This window comes from Mus pahari, chromosome 11, assembly GCF_900095145.1.
Source record: "Mus pahari chromosome 11, PAHARI_EIJ_v1.1, whole genome shotgun sequence".
In the NCBI taxonomy this organism is placed as follows: domain Eukaryota; kingdom Metazoa; phylum Chordata; class Mammalia; order Rodentia; family Muridae; genus Mus; species Mus pahari.
The window spans coordinates 42,425,993-42,444,157 of NC_034600.1; the positions used below are offsets into that span (position 1 = coordinate 42,425,993).

General features: G+C 44.8%; 1 long non-coding RNA gene across 2 annotated transcripts in view; it reads left to right on the top strand.

Annotated features, from left to right (window-relative positions):
- The window catches only part of LOC115064999, an 18,479-nt gene extending 1,457 nt beyond the window's left edge, over nucleotides 1-17,022 (top strand). Inside the window, exons 2-4 of one of the 2 annotated variants that reach the window (XR_003844798.1) lie at nucleotides 11,544-11,765; nucleotides 12,233-12,519; nucleotides 15,228-17,022. This is a non-coding gene — a long non-coding RNA (uncharacterized LOC115064999). The remainder of the gene's footprint in view (nucleotides 1-11,543; nucleotides 11,766-12,232; nucleotides 12,520-15,227) is intronic. The other variant, XR_003844797.1, reaches the window with a different exon arrangement.
- The last annotated feature ends 1,143 nt before the right edge of the window (nucleotides 17,023-18,165 follow it).

An 18,165-nucleotide genomic window follows, 5' to 3' on the forward strand; every position in this document is an offset into this window, starting at 1 on the left:
AGAGAGAGAGAGAGAGAGAGAGAGAGAGAGAGAGAGAGAGAGAGAGAGAGAGCAGCCTGTTCTGGGATTTTCAAGAATTTTATTTTTCTTGAATATATACTCTCAAGACAACATTTTTATTAATAGATCTGATTTTGAACATTATCTGGGCTTTCATAAATGGATATCTCTAAGTTTCCCCCCACCTGTGCCATTGGGCTGTGCCCATATCCCTGCCTACAAAAACACTTGAGTATACCTGGGGCCAAAGGGGAAGGTTAGAACGTGGGAGAACAGCACATTTATGTACCCAGAAGGTTTAAATAATACCTGGAAACCATCAATGAATCTTCCTAAATTAACCAAGGCAGCACCGTTGAGATTTCTGAGGCCGTACGAAAACCTACCCGTGGTGAGTCAGGACACGCAAGCTTCATTCACATGAGCGATACATAGGAAAGGTTGCGAATCATTTGAAAACATGCATTCCTTCTGCAGCTTGGCCCTTTCCAGTTCATATCTCAGTTTACCTGCATTCTTGTGTGTCTTTTAGTGTTAGAATTACCGTAGCCACCAAGACTAATCTCAGGGAGACTACTGCCTACCACCCCATAGTCCAAGAATTCTTACACTCTGCTCAAAAAAAAAAAAAAAAAAAAAAAAAAACAGCAGCAACTGGGTCTGCTCTGTGTAACCTGTGTTCAAGGGCTGTGCACTAGAAAGGCCCCATTCATAGCTTTGCATAATTGCTGGTGACCAGATGACCTCCGTCCACGGAAAATGAGAATAATTTGTGAACAGCTTTGTGAAATACATGGATCCCGACCTCAGCCAGTCTTTATGGACTGAATTGTCCTCCTCAGATTCCCGTGTTAAGGCCGTAATCCCTGGCGAGAAGGCATTTGCAGAGCTTTAAGGAGCAGTAGATGTTACAGAAGTCAGCAGGAATGTGGCTCTAATCCAGAAGCACTGGAGAAAGGGAAGAGGAGAAAAATAAGGAGGAAAAGTGAGAAGGAAGAGGAGAGAGAAAAGTTCAGACTCTGCAGGCACATACAGAGAAAAGGCCACGAGGAATCGAATTGGTGCCAATCCATGAAGAGAAGTGTCAGAAAAAAACTGACCTTGGCCTCTGGACTCCAGACAGTGAAAACCTAATTTCTGTTGTGTTAGTTGACCTTGGCATCCCAAACAGTCTCACAGGAAGGTCTAAGTTGGATCACTTCCAAAGTGTGGTCTTGAATGCCCAAGTAGGGGTGTATGTGTGTTTGTGTGTGTGCACATATATACATGATACACATGTCTGTGAAGCACACATGGAGGGACGAGATTATATTCTGCTCTGAAGCACATGCCTACATTTATTGCACACTCATAGACAATAGGTTTTCAGTAGCTCGATGGCCTTGGTTTAGTTGGTTGTGAAAGGACAGGTACCAGTCCAAGACACCCCAAGACCAAGTTCTCAGGGTAAAGAAGATGAATTTACCAAAAAGGAACAAAGATCAGAGAATCAGAGACAAAGGTAGGAGATAGAGGATGAGAGAGAAGGGGAAAGGACCAAGGGAGAGGGGGGAAGGGATATTTGTCCCCAAGGGACAAAGGACAGATCTGGCCCATAGGCATATGGCGGCATAGGATGATGTGTTTAATTTTGATTGGACATGTTAATTACGGCAACCAAAAGGAGGCTTTTGATTGCTGGACTTCAGTACTGTGCTAGCTGGACATTGGTAGTCAGCCTCAGGAGGAGACAGTGCCCAATGAGGAAAGAGACCTTGGTGGCCTCAGGAATGTAATCTAAGGGATTTTAGCAAGGAGGAGGAGACAGAGGGGGGAGCACAAGGCCATGTCTGTCATGCGTGGGCCTGCTAGAGCCCCTTCAGGCTCAAAAGAGGAACAGAGCAGACTCTTGAATAAAACGCGTCCTGGCCCAGGGTCTGGTGATACTCACAGCCTCTACAGGAAGATTCTCCATGATTTGGGGTAACTTGGGATAAAGCTTAAGGCATACTATGAATTACTCTCATATAATGGGTGATGACAGAATCATTGTTTGTTTGAAACAGATGTAATTTGTGCTTGGAGCAGTTGGAAGAGGAGCCCTTTCCTGTTTCCCTTTTATTTAAAAATACATTACATGGTGTTCATTTACTGGGAACTAATCCTATAGCTTATTTAAAGACCTCCTAACCACTGGGGGAGGGTACTATGCTGTTTCTACTGCCTTCCAATCTCAAGACCCTGAACACATTCTTCTAACTCTGTGTATCAGGTTCCCAATCTGTAAAATGGGCCTAGTCAGGGTACTCAAGTCTGAGATTGCTGTGGTGGTTAAATCAGACCTCAACATCCATAAATCAATGCCGGGCAGAGATTAGAAGCTTAATCATTGACAGGTACGTGGGCACTACATCATTATTGTTATTTTAATGGTCATTTTATGGATCTAAGTGTTAAATGTAAACTTACTTAAAGAGATTGCCTGGAGTTACACAGCTCATCATTGCTACATTCAGGATTCGCCAGATTAGAATCATCTACCACTTCCTCCGCTTTTCCGGCCAAAGAGATCCGACCTGCACACTCTTACAAACAGAGCTGGAAAGCATTCCTCGAGAATTCTTCATTTACTCTAAGGAGACTTGTTCCTTCCAGGCTGACATCTCTGCCCGAGGCCGAGATGGCTGAGCCATAGAAACCTTTCTTTGCCTTTTGCAGAGGATCCTTTTTCCTCCTCCGTACTGATGTTGGGAAGGAAGAGCCAGCAAGGAGATGAAAAGGGCAAATAAACGCGTCCTGTGAGGATCCTATGAAAGGGGATTTTTGTTTCCCACTAGATACTGATAAAAAGATCAGACAGTCGTTTTGATGTTCCTCTCCCGTAGTTAGGACTAGATTAGAGTGCGTGCATGACTCACGGAAAGGGCCCAGGCAGGAAAAAGGAGTCGCCTTGCCTTTTGGATCTCTGGCCATGGTTTTTCCCCTTGGGATCAACACCAGCAAGGGTGGGCGGGTCCTGTGCCACCTGCTGTCAGCCGGCGGGAGGCGGAAACCAAGGGGGTCTAGGAACTCTCAGAACTTGGGGGAGTCTGGGAGAATGAGATTCCTTGGCCTCTCCTAGGGCTGCCTTGTAGCCCTTCTAAAAGCATTTTCTGCTATCCGTTTGGAAGCTTCTCGCCCACATTTCATAAGATGCCCGCTATGATCCTGCCTCCTAGTTCAAGCCAGCTAGCAGGCTTGGGTTTGTATGTTCAACAGCTAAATCTCTGTTCCATTATTATTGTTACTGCTCTGTTGGAATCTGTCTAGTTTGTTTGGTTTTGTTGCTGTTTATTCAAAGACTGAAGGGCTCCCAGCTAAGCCCTGCGCTCTGGGACTCAACCTCTGGGAGTCAGAGAGGGGGGAAAAAAAATCATCAGATCTCTCAGTCTTCTTTGCCCTGAGCCTGCAGAGACTTCCCCTCAGTCAAGAATCATTGGATGGCCTGAAAAGCCCAGGCTTGAACTCTGCTTACTCCCAGTGGATCTATTTCTGAATGTCCTTGCATTGTTCACTCTGGTTTTCCCACTGTGGACTGGACATCTCGGAGGATCAGGGCAATCTGGAGTGCACCAGGCTGCAAGGCCAACGGGAGACTGTGGGTATAAGCTCAGGGGGCAGCCACTACTCGGTTTGGACCATTTGAAGCCAAAAACAGAAAATATCTGAGAATTCTGAGCTTTTGAGAGAAACCAAAAATAGTAGATCTCCTTCTTTGGTAGAGAAATGATTCGGTATTCAAAACTTTGGGGCTAATTTGAGTTTTCAAAGCAGTCAGTGTAGACCAAAAGGAAACCCACGTGGGGTAGCATGCAGCTTGCCTGCTGCTAACGTGACCTTTCGTGTAAATTATACAGCAGAGCCTAGCTCTTCCCGCTTATGTCTTCTTCTTGTTGAACAGACATCTGGGTGCTATTTCTCAGGCTAGCTTGCAGTTAGATTATAGAAGCCATAGACCCCGGAGCCAGACTCCTCCTCCATTTCCCCCACATTCCTCATCTCTGCCAGCCCAGGGATCAGAAGCTGTAAGGATTTGGAGGAGAATCCCCCAACACACACCCACAGAGCCTCCAATTGCACTCCAGTGAGAGACTGAAATCCTCTGGGACTTGGGGAACATTTATTTACAGCTATTAGCTGAACTGGATTCATGTAGCATGTTGGGAACGGCCTTCTCCTTGTATATAAATAATGCTTTTAAGTCCATTTGATCTTTCAGTAGCGAAACTTCAAAAATAAGGAAAAAAGCATGTTTTCCTCAGGATGATAAGGTAAAAAAAAAAGGAAATAATAGTGATATCTTCATATCCAAATGGTTCTCAATAAGTAATTTTACTGCTAAAGAAGACAATTGTTGCATGGTATAAAAGCACTCTGTCCACAAAGACAGGACAAGTTAGAGATGTCTGGGCACCAGTCACACATTTGGCTGCGTCTCCATCAGCAGTCTTTCCTGTTGGGGGTTGACCCAAACTCCTCTTATTTCTCAGTAGCTCCAATGCCCGGATGTTGAGTAGAAGTTATAGTGTTTCCTTGACCTCTTTTTGAAATCTGTCTCCATAACTTAGATTCTTTAAAACTCCCTTCTACAACATGTATTCCCCCAGTGGAACACCGCGTTAAAACATTACATCTAAAATAATTTCCTCTCTTGGAAATGTGAATAATTTCTAAATTAGTAAGATGCATGTAGAGTAGATGAGGAGAAAACTGCAGAATGCAATCTTATGACCCCTTGGCTTATACTCAGAGGACAGAATCCTGTTCTAGACAGTGGGCAAGTCCACTAGAATGTAGGGAAATCACTGAAAATAGTACAATGGCTTTTATATGAATGTCATTTTCACATGAATTAATATACTAGCTGCGACATGCATACCTAAAATTTACTGGTAGAATCAGAAGATAACGTGAAACTTGGTAGCAACTCGATTTGTAACTTCACTGGGCACCAAATAAGTTCCAAAAGAGAGTAGCATAGAGCGCACTATTGGTTATTTTTCTTGTTGCTGGGTTGACATTCCCAGACAAAGGCAACCTAAGAACAGGTTTCTTTTTACTTACAGTTCAAGATCACAACCTATCATGGTCAGTTTGTCATGGGGTCAGGAGTGTGAAACAGCTGGCCATATTGCATCCACAGTCAAGAAACAGAGAGTGCTGAACACTGATGCACAGCTGCCTTTGTCCTTATTATACAGTACAGGTGTAGTGGCTTGAATATGTCTCCGTAGTCGCATACATTTAAATATTTGGTACCCAGTCTGTGGTGATGTTTGAGGAGATACATGAGGTATGGCATTAGTGGAGGAAATGTGTTACTAGGGGTGGTTTTGGTACCCACCTCAGCTCTGGAGCCCGTCTGTGGCTTAAGATGTGAACTCAAGGCTTGCCGCTCTAGCTGCCATACCTGTCTGCTGCTGTATCTCTCAACCACGGTGATGGACGCTTATCTCTGTGGAATTGAAAAGCCACAAATGAATCCCTGTTGCTATCAGTTGGCCCAGTCATGGTGCTTATCACAGCAATAGAAAAGTAATTAATACACCAAGAATTTCCCAGGCCTAGGGAATGACGCCACCCACTTTGAGAGAAAGTCTTCCGATATCAATTAATTCATCTACCCATATAACCCTGGGAGATTAATTACTCTCCCAGGCATGGCCAGAGGGGTCTTTCCTCAGTAAATCTAGTGTTTCCATTGAGCTGACAATCAGTAAAAACCACAGCAAGCAGTAAATGATTTTTGTCACTATCTCTGTAAGTCCACTGCAAGCAGTAAATGATTTTTGTCACTATCTCTGTAAGTCCACTGCTTGCTATGCTGTCACATCGACTGTGCTTCATAGAGCAGAATAAAATGCAGTGTTCATAGGGCAGAGAGGTACGTGTTTTATTAAAAGAGATGATAACAAGATATTGTTAAGAAAGAAAACCTATAAAATACCCAAGGCACAGTTTCCAAGTGGCATATATTAATATGCCTTTTGGTGGGGGAGAGGTAGAAGAGTAAGGGGTCACCAAAAAAAGACAAAACTTGTACTCTTTGGAGACTTGAGTTGCACATCTGGGTCAGAGAGTACCCTGGGGGAAGGATTGTTAAATTATCCTTCCTGTCTCTAAAGCGAAGAGCTTTAGTTGTGGGATCACACTGCTCTCTGCTTGTCAAGATGGCCACTGCCTGGATTTGGGGACGCTCTACTTCTTCCAGGGGAACACCTCTCCCTAGATAGTTGAGTGTTGTTGGAAAGAAACTTCTTCTCTTCTATTCTGGGCTCACTCAGAAAGGGACAGAAAGTCCCAGTCCTGGAAGGAATGTATAACAGTTAGAATGATGGATATTCCTTGGTTGATACCTATATGTTGTTTCTCCTTCTGGTAGATACTCGGAATGACCCTATAAGGAAGTGTAAGGTGGGTGTGGTTTTGACTATCATTTTGTTGCTGAGACAGCTAAGGTCATGGAGAAGTTAAGCATTATGAATAAGGTAATAGAGCTGGCAAAGGTGAAGCCAGGCTGACTGACTGCAGAGCTATTTCATCATAACTGCTGTACCCTCCTGACAAGGCCAAGCAGGGTGGAACATGGCAGCTTGACATCACACATGACTAGGTATATCTCTTCAAACCATCCCTGAGAGAAGTCCTGAGGATATCTTGAGACTGAATTATGAGAAATGTTTGTTTTTAAGGCACTGGGTAACCATCCTTAGAGTAGATGAAACGGGGACATTTATGTGGGTGGAACATCCTTGGACGGAACTAGATGTGAGCAGAACAAAGAAAGGAAGGGGCTTGGAGTTTGCCGCACCTGACCCCTAGCAGAGAAGGAAACAGTGGGATTGGCATGGTTGTAGCAGAGCTAGTGAACGTAGAAGAATCCCCGTGGGAGAGAGATGTTCAGTCCAGGGACAGTATGCCCCACACATCCCACAGAAGGCCTTACCCTCTGGAGATATAATCTGCAAAGACCTCAGGGGCAACTGAGAAAGGCAGTGTGTGTTCCCCTTTTCGTCCACACACACACTTCATCAGAACACTGCATTATGAGAGCTAAGGACTGAAGACACCCCCGCCTCGCCCTGCCCACAGTCACTAAAAAGTTAGTTGAATCATCCAAGCTGGTCCTTCTGCAAAGGATAGAAACAAGAGACTCAAAGGTTTAAAAAGATAACAACCAGGTGACAGGACCAAGCGGTCCAGGTTAACTCTAAAAATCACAAGGAGAAGCTCTAAGGCTGTTCTTCTTCAACGTTATAAACGATTCCAGTTCTTCTGCATGTCCATATGAATTTAGACTCTACTCAGTTTCTACACACACACACACACACACACACACACACACACACTCACGACCAACTGGATTTTGACTGAGATTGTGTTAACGAATAAGTCTGAAATTGGGAAAGATATTTTTCTAAAGGGTCAGGCGTTTTCAGGGCAGATCACCGTAGGCAATGGCAAATGAGTGGTGTCGGTGTGTTTGATAAACATTTGTTCATGAAAGCTGGCAGGCAGTAGGCTAGATTTGTTTCAAGCCGTGGTTTTTCGCTTCTGTTACAGATCATCTTGCTCTTACACTGCATTGACTATTCCAATATACAAGCAATATACAAACTCTTCCACCCCTCTATTGACTTAACACTTTCCCCTTTCTGACTCAGCAATAATTTGATGGTTTTTGTGTGTGTGTGTGTGTGTGTGTGTGTGTGTGTGTGTGTGTGTGTGTGTGTGTGTCAGCATTGCACTTTCTGTTAAGTATGTATGGCTTTTATGTTATTAAAAATAGACTCAAATATATTAGTGAAGTTTCATTGAAATGAAGTTAAGAAGTATGGAATTTACAATTTATTCCTTATTGTAAAGAATATAATATTTTAGCCCATAAGTAACACTAAAACAGAGATAGACTAGTATTTAAAAATCAATTTGGTCCATTTTGTGTTAAAATTAACTTGATTTTTAACCTCTCTTCAGTTTACTGCTTCCATGTCACCCTCGTGGAAGAGCAAGTGTGAGGGCAGAAACAACAGAACTAGAATCATGACTTCTCAGCTCTCCATACGTCATAGGGAGAGTGAAATGACTATTTAATTAGTTTTCAATGGCTTACTTGAAATATTCAAGAAAGTTGCTATGTAATGTACTCTGTTTAGACATCCTTAAGAAGGGTTTGTAAGGCATGCCCATGCTTCTAGGTGGTCATCAAATTAGCTCAGGGATTAACATATTGCCACCAAACTTTCCCAAGTAAAAAGGTATAAAATAACGGGAGTACACGCCTATAATCTCTGCTATGAAGAGGCAGAGGCGGGAGGATCGTAAGTTCCAAGCCAGCCTGGGCTTCATAGCAGGAAAAAAGAGACGCGCATGAGCAACTAAGCCCTTGACATTGATTCTGCCTGATAACGCAGTGGAGAAGAAAGAACACTGAGCCATCTTTCCACTTATAGCCTGTGAGAGAGAGCCTGGGCATGTCATTGTAGCTTCTTAAGGTCCAGCCTTGTTGTGTGCAAGATGAAAACTGTGGTGTACTTTGAACAAGATGTAGGTGAAATGCTTTAGAAACTATCAAGAACTCTGTAGTCAATACAAGATGTTAAAACCCTGTTCCCCACTGTGACTGCTACTATGGAAGTGAAGTGGGTAATGACTAAGATGTTTGCTGTGGGGCTTGCTTACATGGTAAGTGTTTTCTGACTTCTCCGACCAAAGACTGTAACACAAGAGTAAGACAAAAAAATACCAAATGTGAGAAATGTCCTTACTTGGAGAAGAACGGGTGGTTCGAAGTGGCAGATGTTGGCAGCGAGCAAACCCTCCTCACTGGGCCTCAGCCTAAGGGGGAAAAAAAGGCCCAGCAAAAAACGGAAGTCTTGGAAGCCTTTATTTCATTACTATGGGAAGCTGGAGAAATCTGTGAAAGGGCTCTCTCTGCTGCTGATCTTCAGACCATGAACACACTATTCTCTGCTTCATGTTGAGGCCTTAAACCAAGACTTCCAGAGTTTCCCTAAAATGTGTGCCACAGTGGGTTTTCCAGGAGCTAAGATCATCCTGGTTGGAAGGAGTTCACCTTTACATGGGACCAGCAATAGGCTGGCTATGAATACCCAGCATCCAACACTCAGATGACTAAAGGCTACGTCCAGCAAGAGCCAAGGGAGGATAAAGCATCCCCAATAGTTGTGACTCCCGGGAAACAGTGAATGGGATCATGTTTTACATGGATAAATTTAGCCCCTTTCACCATAAAAAAAAAAAAAAGGCCTGCCATGCAATATAAACAAGCTATGTATAGATACATTAAATAAATGCATCCATTTCCCTTTCATCAGGCTTTATTAAGGTTACATTTTGTTATAAACCTTATAAACATGATCATTTATAGGAGAAGAAAGTCAAGAGCATATTACTTAGTGGTGAGAGGTAGTGAGAGATGCTGACAAAATTCTCTCTCTCTCTCTCTCTCTCTCTCTCTCTCTCTCTATCTATCTATCTATCTCTCTCTCTCTCTCCTCTCCCTTCTTCTCTTCCCCATCTCATGTGTGTATATGTGTGTGTGTGTGTGTGTGTGTGTGTGTGTGTGTGTGTGTGTGTATACAGACTAACATCTTTCCATGCCTGCCTTTGCTTTTTTTTCATTTATGGATTTCCCTGTGTCAGATTTCAGTTAAAATGGTTTGTTGCTCTTTTGGGACTCAGCATTCTCTCCTCATTACGTCAGGGGTGTGCCAAGCAAAGGCCTGCTCCACATCTAACTAAATGTTCTTTAGTTAACATGACTTGTGGGGCTGGAGAGATGGCTCGGGCATTAAGAGCACTGGCTGCACTTCCAGAGGATGGAGTTCAGTTCCCACCACCCATATTAGACAGCTCATAAGCTCCTGTGACTCCAGCTCCTAGGGATCCAATGGCCCCTTCAGTCCCCCACGGGCATCCCACACATGTGGCCTACACACACACACACTCACACACAGACACACAGAGACACACACAGACACACACACAGAGACACACACACACAGACACACAGACACACTCACACACACACAGACACACACACACAGACACACACACACACACACACAGACACACATTAGTCAGTTAATTAATTTTAAATGTAAATAGAATAGATAAACAGCGGTCTAAAAACACACTTCTGTATTCAATCCACCTCAGGTACAAGTGAACAGGAATATGTCTTTCTGCCTCCCACCCACCCAACTTCCAAAGACTCTCAGTAACAACGGGCAACCTGTCTCAGCCTCTTTGTGGCAAGGATAACCCTTCACAACTAGGTGCTGCGGTCTCTAGGCATGCGCCAATTATGTAGGTCTATGGAGCTTCAACCTCAACTGCTGTCTGCTACCTCAACACTGTATCCTACATGTGCTGTGTGTGGGCATCTCACCAGCTTTCGGGGGATTCTTCTTCTCTTCTAGCAGCTTGGAGTTTTCTTAGAAAAATCCTGAAGAATCTGCTTCTAATCTATTCTACGTTCCCACCACCCATGGAGTGCACAATGCTCTGCACAAAAGACACCACAAACCACGTTCCCTCCTCTCCAGTATCACAGAATAGCAGGATGTATACATGAAATCAGAGGCCAAAATAGTATTATGTTCTTATAATGCAAGAGAAGAGTTCTAATGCTGACTGGCAGGGAAGACTTGAGGGGACTGGTTACTTCAAAAACAATGGTGAAGTTTGACAGACACTTTCAAAAGCTAAATAAAAATTAGCCAGAGGGGGAAGAGAAAGAAGGAAGAAAAATATTACAGGCAAGGGGATTAGCACATGCAGAAGCTTAGAGAAGCCAACCTGGGCTTTGTCGGAGAAGTTGGAGAAACTCTGTTTGTTGGGGAAGTTGAGTCAGACATATAATGTTATCTATTATATAAAAATGATAAAATATATCTAAAAGTAAAATAAAATAATTATTTTTCTTTTAAAAGAAAGCGATTTTAAAAGAACAACACATTATCACTGGGCTGTTTATAGGACATCCATGAGGTGAGCAGTGACAACTTTATTCTTTTTTTATTCACGGCTTTTCCAAGTTTTATTGACCGAGGCAATGTTCTCTAGCTTGTGAAAGACAGAGGTAAAATAAATAAATGAATGAGAATGCCACATCTTTTCTCACTGCAAACAAAAGGCAATCCAAACCCACACCACACAAAAGTTCCCAACGGCAGCCTCTCCAGAGAGGCCCTCCTAGACCCTCTCAGCGTTTCTAACATCCCCGGAAAGGTGGGTTCTTCTCTCCGCTCCCCACGCTGAGGTCCGCTGACGTCTTCGTGCCGGCCACCCAGATCAGGAGACACCAGTGTGATTACTGACTTTTGACCTCGGCTCTCCCTGCCTCCTCCCCCTCCCCATGGGAATGGGGTGTCCTAGGACCTTTGCACCTGGGGTAGGGAGTGTTGGCAACATGCCCCCTTGGGATCCCTCTCTGTCTTAATTCACACAGATGTCTCACCATTCTGACACTCATTTACAATCCTTTCTGACCCCACAAGGAATGCAGCCTTCAGCTTTAGCTTCCTGCCAGAAGAGTCCCTGTGTCCTATAGGCAACCATGTTGAATTGAACGCTACCCGGCACCCACTGGCTGGTCCATGAGGCCCTCACACAAACCTCATTCTTTTGCTTGGTGAGCACAGCTCCGCGACCTATGGCAGCTATCTCTGATGTGTCCATGTCTCTTTTGATTTCCCCTGGCGGCTGCTTGTGCCCTACAGGTACTACAAAGTTAGGTTTCTCATCACTAAGACTAAATAGCTGGCAAAAACAACTTAAATAAGGAAAGGTTTGCCTTGGCTCATAGTCTGAGGATGTACAGTCCATCAGAATTGAGGAGGCAAGGGTGCAGGAGTTGGAAATAGCTGCTCACAGTATGTCTGCAGTTAGAAAGCAAAGCTGAGGGGCGGAGGGGTGGGGGTGAAGCGGTAGGGGTGGGGAGGTGGAGGGTTGAAGGAGGGGAGATGGTGGGGTAGAGGATGGAGGGGTAGAGGGGTGGAGGGTGAAAGTGGGGGAGGGGAATGGGATAGGGATGGAGGGGTGAAGGGTGGAAGTGGGGGAGGTGAGTGGGGTGGAGATGGAGGGGTGGAGGGTGGAAGTGGGGGAGGTGAGTGGGATGGAGATGGAGGGATGGAGGGTGGGGATGGGAAAGTGCCAGTTCTCAGATTTCCTTCTCTTTTTCATTCAGCCCAGGACCCAACAGAATAGTGCCACCCCACATTCAGAGTGGTCTTCCCTCTTCAGTTAAACCTGTCTAGAAACACCAGAGACAAGGGCTCCACGGTGATGCAAAGTCCAATCAAGTCGACTGCAGGTGTCAACTATCTGGGATATCATTTGAAAGTCACATCATCTTTCCCCCCAGACAATCCGCTAAAATGGAACCAATAATGCTTCAAGGGTGATCTTGTGTGGATCAAGATCCTTGCAAATGCCACTGGTGAGGATGAAATGACACTGGGCACTCCTTCCAGTGTAAGTGGTGATGGAGGAACACTGGGGAGGACAATGCCATGAGACCACGCTGAAGCCACAGGGAATGCCGTGAGCACATAAGCCGAGGGGATACTGGGAATTGCTGGCCATCCCCAGAAGCCAGAGGGGTGGCATGGGGGTTCTTCTTCAGGGCCCTCAGGGGGACACATTTGAGGCTTCCAGAAGTATGATAGAGCAGATCTGTGTTGTATAGATTGAGTAATTTATAGTGCCTAGTGTGACACACACCGAGAAACTAATAACGTTTTCTTAGCCTTGAGTTGACAATGCCTACTGATATCCTCCTGTTAGAGCCAAGTCCCAGCTTTCTTTAAGTTAACCACTTCCCCAAATCCCCTTACCTTCTAGCCTTAGAACATACCTTTGACCAAACCAAGGGGGAGACCAAGAATGAGAAGTATAATAAGCTCCAGCAAATCTCGGGGCAGACCCTGAGACAAAAACTCAAGTGTAGGTATAGTTGGACGATGGAGAGATACTAGGAGGAAAATGGGAAATCAGACAAGGGGGAGGAAGTCAATCTAAGGGAAATGTTATCAAGCTGGCTCCCACATGGGATGACTGCAGCTTGATCCCTCAGGGAAGGTCTTGGAAGCAAAATAAAGCATACACCAGTCATCCCACTAGATGATAAAGGAGCTGGGGTATTTACACATGGAACCCTCTCAGTCACTAGTAGAGGACAGCTACCCGGGAACACAGGCCAAAAATCTACTAGTAAATGTACAGCCAAATATCCAGGGACAGGGAGGTGTGTGTGTGTGTGTGTGTGTGTGTGTGTGTGTATGTGTGCATTGTAGTAGGATCAACCCTAGGACCAGGTGTGTGTGTGTGTGTGTGTGTGTGTGTGTGTGTGTGTGTGTGTNATTGTAGTAGGATCAACCCTAGGACCAGGTGTGTGTGTGTGTGTGTGTGTGTGTGTGTGTGTGTGTGTGTGTGTATGTTGTAGTAGGATCAACCCTAGGACCATATAAGCAAGTAACCTAGCACTGAACTAGCCAGCACTCACTAAGTGTTCAAAGACTAATGATGATATCAACAGCTGGCCAGGATGTGGACAACAGAAAACACTCTCTCTTAGGTGACTCGCATAGAGCCATCCATCCCATCTATATAAACTGAAAGCTGTATATACCCTGTACACCAGAGCGTAAGTCTTTCAAAAACGAAAGTGATCATACAGTTGCTAGGACAGAAGGCAGGGAGAAGATCAAAGATGGTTTTGATATGTTTTATTTTATAAAAGATATGTGAAAGAAACAATTTCAATATATGAGGAAAAATATCACAACAGGGTCTACTTCCATAGCTCTGTCTCAAACACGTGATCCTCCTGCCTGTGCTTCCAATGCTATGACTGTACACATGAACTACCACGTGGGTAGTTCTTAACTCTGGGAGATGGACACTTAAGTGTCTATAATCGTGTATAGCCTTAAAATACTTTGTGTTGCTGATCTTTTTACATTAGAATAGTTACTGGTTAGTGGCTACACTGACAGGAAAATGGGGGAGAAATAAAACAGGCAAGAAATAGAGGAAAGGAGGAAGTGGGGGCTTCCGAAAGTAAGTGTGTGTGTGTGTGTGTGTGTGTGTGTGTGTGTGTGTGTGTGTGTGTGTAGAACTGGCCTAAGAAGGGAGGACATCGGGAGGGATAAGATGTAGAGATCCTGGCCTTGAGTCGGCGGCGTGGGGAGAGAGGCAGAGTGAGAAAGAGAATGCAGGGAGCGCTGAGCTGCTGGCACGCAGCACTGGCGGGCAGGGGTGGGGTAACCCGGGCAGCCACTGATCTACACTCCTCCCTTACTACAGATGCCTTTTCTAGAATCCTGCATAAACAGAATTCAGCATCTTTTTGAATGCTCCCTTCTCTCCGTGAAGCCATTTTAATATCCCTCCCCGCCCAGTGCGAATCATCAGTTCTGCCCCTTCCTGCTTCCCGGAGTTGTGCGCTTCCATGGCGCAGCTGGAGGCGTCAGCTGGTTAAAAGCACATCCCTCGCAAATCTGACGACCTGAATCAGATCCTCCAAATCCACATCCCACTTAAAAGCGAGGAGGGGGAACCTGTGCCACAACAGTTGTTCTCTGATCTCCACGTGTGCACTGTGGCTTGCACACCTGTACACATACACCAAACATTGGTACACACACACACACACACACACAGCCAGCAATAATAAAAATTTTAAATAAGATGGTAACTTTTATTGACTATCTATCACCCAAGATATCCATCACTTCCTGTAAGCCTCTCCGTGGCATGGCGCCACAGAACAGTTACTGCCCACTGCCCTCCCACTCTGACCCTGAAGCTGGTTGCCTTTTCCAAATCCTCTCGTCTGGGCAGTTATCATGCCGAGCATATCCTCAGGGGTTTCATAGTGCTACACCCACAAAGCATTAAGTAAGCAATAGTCCTCAAGGAGGTTGGGTGACATCAGCCCCAAAGCCACACCCCCAGAGCCTCTGACTGCGGTACATGCCCTCTACATCTTCCTGATAATAGATGGCCGGTCCCAGCATGGTAAGACTAGTGAATGAACACCTCCTTGCCATGCTTGGAGCTAGCCTCAAACTCATCTTTAGATTGCCCTGTGCGCATGACCAATAGCTTACAAAGAAGTAATCAAATAAATATTCACCCCTTCAGATCTACATCACTAATACTTTGTGATTTTTTTTCAGGGATCAGATTTAACTGGTGTCCCCCCGAAAGATTCCGGAGTTGCCTCACAAAAGAAAAAATGGTTACTCTGACATGACAACGTTTTGACACATGGCTGGAGCCCGAGTTTAAGAAATAGACAGTCTGACACTCATAAGCCTGAATGGCCAAGGCATGGGGAATTCCTGCAAGTTGTTTTTAAGCAGTTGCCTAGCGACTGACTCCGCAAGATGCTTTTGCTTTGCAGAGTGAAATTACATGACCTAGAGATGATGGGGTGGCCTGTGGCGTCGACAGGCTGTAATAAGGGCTTTGTTGTTTTTAAGGGTTATTTTAGTGTTTGTTAGACTCTCTGAAACACATCTCTATTTATTATTTAAGCCTCATGAAGACAAGAAAAAAATATTCAATACAAAAAAAGGAAAGAGGAGACGGTGGGAGAAAAAGAGGAGTGTACAGGAGGACTCTTACTAAGGCCTATGATCCCAGAGACTGAAGCGTCCATTTTAAAGCTGATGGCAGGTAGTTTCTTGACGTGAGCCAGGCTTGATGCTGGGTGCTTTACAGCAACCATTTCAAGCATCAGGTTTAAGTTCCCTCCTGTTACTAATGAAGACCTGAATGCTTGCTTGAGTTTGGTTATCAAATCAGATCTCACCCAGCAGAGTCCAGTTGGAGAGGCTAGACCTTCAACTACTCTGCATCATCTCTTCTACCTAACCTGGGCTCCAACTGCACAAACGCCACCCACAGGCCCGGGGCCTGGGTGAGGAGACAGAGAAAGTCCCCAAGCCAGGAGATCTGAGTTAATTATCTGAGTTACTTATCTCCTGGGAATGCAAGAGCCCCAAACGAGCCTTCCTCTGCTCTGTAATAAAACTTCTCCAAGTTGGATAAACAGTCAAGATAGCAAGGAAGGAAACCGGTGTCTGAGAGCTGACTCCTTGTCTCAGGATCCTGATAGCGAAGCTGGGCCCAGGGCTTTGACTTTGTCAGGAGACCTCTCTGGGCCTCCTTCCTTCCTAAAGAGGAGGGTAGCCTGGGCAAACATCTCTCTCTTCCTTGGCTGCACATCAGAAACACTTGAGGAGCTTTGATAAAAACGTCAGTACCAAAGCCTTACCCATTCCTGCTGAGAATCATCAGTGTCAAGGAAGATCAGGACTTATTGTAGGAAATAAAGCATCTTTTACCCTCCTGCACAGAGCTAACAATTTCATGGGACAGAAGAAAAATTGCCAAGAGGAACTCTAACCAATACATATTTAAAAACTACGCTCTGTTTTATGTGTATGGCTTCTATACGTGTGGGCTTAAGGAACCAAGAGCTAAAAATAGCCGGGGAGAAATTGAGGCTGTACTGAACACCCACAAACATTCTTTCTTACCATTGTTCTCCAAACAGTATAAGACCTATTTACATAGCATCTACATGGTATAGGTAGTAAAAATATATTATAAATGTAACTATGAATCTAGAGATGATTATGTATATAGGAAGATATGGTTGGCTATATAAAAACACTACATCGTTTGCTTGAATGAGAAATGTCTCCACGGGCTTGGGCTTTTGAATACTTAATCCTCAGCTAGTTGTACTATTTGGGGGAAGTGCGCCCTTTCTGGAGGAAGTTTGCCACTGGGCGCTGGCTGGGAGAGCTGAAGACCTCACCTTACAGAGTTCAAGCTCTGACTCTGGATGTGAACTTCCAGCTTCCTGTTCCTGCAGCCACACCTACTGCTCATTGTCACACTTCTGCTTCCCCATTGTGGATTCTTATCCCTCTGGAACCAGAAGCCAAAATAAACTCTCTCTTTTATCACAGCAACATGAAAAGTAAGCCATGTGTCCATCTGCATGTGTGTGCTTTATACATATACACAGACACATGCATATACATACATATACGCATGTTTATGTAATACATTAATATTATATAAATATGCATATGTATATAATATAATGTTTATATAATACTGCTTATATATTAGATAAATGTCTTCTCTGAGGACCCCAAGCTGGAAAAGAAGGATGGAGATGAGACCACCGAGAGGACCTGGGAAATGTTTCTGCCTTTGGGGAGGTTGGCAGGAGGCAGAGCAATTAACAGGTCAAGCTAAGGGGTTTTGTTTTTTTCTCTAAAGACAATAGTAGCCATTAAAGGGCTCATTCATGGGACTCAAACATTGAAGGGGAAAACCATTGTGTTTAAATGTAGGGGGTGATTTGCATGGGGCACAGAAGGAAAGAGAACCATTACCAAGCTGTTACAAGGATCTGAGTGAAGGTTCTGTTTCTCGATGATGATGATGATGATGATGATGATGATGATGATGATGATGATGATGAATACTGGCACAGTTCTGCATGTCTGCAGGAGCTAAAGGGTGTAGAGGGGTGGAAGAGAGGAAGCCTGGTATTAGCCAACTGTCATAATTGCCTGACGTGGCTTTATGCAGAGTTTAGCTGAGTGGGTACCTTTTGCTTGAATAGATGCTGCTCTCTTCCTTGTGGGTTTGTTCTGCTCCCCATAAAAGCACAGAGATTTCCTCCCTATTTCTAGTCCTTCTGCCACTGCATCCCCTCCAGGATGGCGTTGTTTACATCTCTACTCCAAGGCTTGAGGTGGCACTCAACCTTGGGCCGCCCTTCCCCATCCTTGAAAGGCCCCCCCCGCTGTGCATTGGGGCATGGTTGGAGAAGCACAGTAATTGTGCAGGAGTTGGCAGGGCATTGAATTTTTAGCTTTTTCTACCCTGGTTAAGTGGCTGGTCCATTGGCCCCAGTCCATTTCCTAATGGATAGGGTCAACGTCACAAAGCCTCCCTCTGACTGGCACTAATTGCCACCTTTGAGAGGTTTCCTTACTCTAGGCACAGGATCGAAAGGGCAGCGGGAAAACAGCCTTCTGCTCGCGCGCCTCGGGAGCGCTCCCTGGTTTCTGATCAGGCCTTCAC